This window comes from Palaemon carinicauda, chromosome 18 (genome assembly GCF_036898095.1).
Source record: "Palaemon carinicauda isolate YSFRI2023 chromosome 18, ASM3689809v2, whole genome shotgun sequence".
NCBI lineage: Eukaryota > Metazoa > Arthropoda > Malacostraca > Decapoda > Palaemonidae > Palaemon > Palaemon carinicauda.
This window is the reverse complement of record NC_090742.1, coordinates 5,440,276-5,442,775: the sequence shown is the minus strand read 5'-3', so window position 1 is coordinate 5,442,775 and position 2,500 is coordinate 5,440,276.

Below are 2,500 nucleotides of genomic sequence, written 5' to 3'. Positions count from 1 at the left end.
TGGATATAAAAATAAATCTAAAGCTTTTTTCCTTTATAACTAAACTCATATTAGCTGTGTGTGTGCGTGTGTGTACTTTGTTTGAATAAAAAAAATATGTAAGCAAATAAATTTGCTGTATGTACATAAGAATGTTTAAATTATATGCAGATAGACAGATAAAAGGTTAAAGTATTTCCATTATAAAGTTGCCTGGTTGATAGACTATAAAATAAACAAACCAAATGTTCTTAAATTAGGAAGATTGTTTTTATATATATATATATATATATATATATATATATATATATATATATATATATATATATTTATTTATATATTGTATATATATATATATATATATATATATATATATATGTATATATATACATATGTATATACATATATATAATTTAGATATGTATATATATATATATAATATATATATATATATGTATATATATATATGTACATATGAATATGTATATATGAATATATATATATATATATATATATATATATATATATATATATATATATATACATATATATATACATATATATATATATATATATATATAATATATATATATATTATATGTATATATATATGTATATATATATATATATATATATATATATATATATATATATATATAGTTGTGTGTGCGTGTGTGTTATCGTAATGAAGTGTATCATAGTATATTATTCCAGCTGTCAAAAACCATTTTTTATTCCACGTTTTTCCCTTTTGCCCCCCGGATATTTTTCTTCGTGGAAAAACTCAAAATATTTCAAATAATAAGTAAGATGTGATATTTAATTAAGAGCCTCATTGGAATTTCTAATGAGCTAACTTTCCGGAATATTGTAGCTGAGCATCAATTTTTATTCTAATAGGATATAAAGTTTTTTTTCTTTATTTTACTATGAAATATGTGATATGAGATTTATTTTATTTTAACGATAAATAGTTTGAGAATTATTTGTTTTTATTTATAGATAAATAATTTGAGATTTATTTGATTTAAGATAAATAGTTTATGATATTTATTTGGATTTATTTAAAGATAATAGTTTATGATATTTGTTTGGTTTTATTTAAAGATAAATAGTTTATGATATTTATTTGGTTTTATTTAAAGATAAATAGTTTATGAGATTTTGGTTTTTATTCAAAGATAAATAGTTTATGAGATTTTGGTTTTTATTTAAAGATAAATAGTTTATGAGAGTTTGGTTTTTATTCAAAGATAAACAGTTTATGAAATTTATTTGTTTTGATTTAAAGATAGATAGTTTACGAGATTTATTCAATTTTATATAAAGAAAAATAGTTTATGAAATTTGGTTTTATTTAAATATGAAAATTTGAGATTTATTTGTTTTTATCTAAAGATAAATGATTTGAGATTTATTTGTTTTTATTAAAAGATAAAGAGTTTATGAGATTTATTTTATTTTATTTAAAGATAAATAGTTTTGATATTTATTTAGTTTTATCTATAATAAATAGTTTATAAGATTTACTCAATTTTATTTAACGATAAATAGTTTATGATATTTATTTGATTTAATTTAAAGATAAATAGTTTATAAGAGTTATTTTGTTTTATTTTAAGATGTATAGTTTATCAGATTTATTTGAATTTATTTAGAGATAAATGGTTAGTTCTTTTATATGATTTTATTGTGATGAACCTGGGAATTAATTTAATATGTAGATTATGAAGAATTAAGTGATGCGGATGATGAACAGGATGAAGTGGATTATTTCATTTTTCTTTTTTTTTTTAAAGTGGAGAATTAATAACTATTTAATTTCAATTGAATCGAAGTTTCTAATTCCATTTACAGCTTTTTGTCTAATAAAATGTGATACATGAAAGAGTAGGGTGATGATGATGATGATGATGAAGATGATGATAATAATGATGAAAATGATATTGATGATGATAATAATGATGATAATTATAATGTTGTTGATGATAATGATGATGTTTTCTAAATTGATTTTAACATTACACAAAAAGGCAACTAAAGTTTGAGGGCGATGATAAAAAACATCTTTAATATTATTTAAAAACTATGATGCCAAATGTTTCAAGTGACGATAAGTAATTATTATCATTATTATTATAATTATTATTATTATTGTTATTATTATTATTATTATTATTATTATTATTATTATTATTAACAATTTTAATAATATTAAAGAAAATATAGCGAAATGTTCCAAGTAACGATTAGTAATTATTATTATTATTATTATTATTATTATTATTATTATTATTAACAATTTTAATAATATTAAAAAAAAATATAGCGAAATGTTCCAAGTAACGATTAGTAATTATTATTATTATTATTATCATTATTATTATTATTATTATTATTATTATTATTATTAATATTATTATTATTATTATCATTATTATTATTATTACTTCTACTTCTATTATTATTATTATTATTATTATTATTATTATTATTATTATTATTATTATTATTATTATTA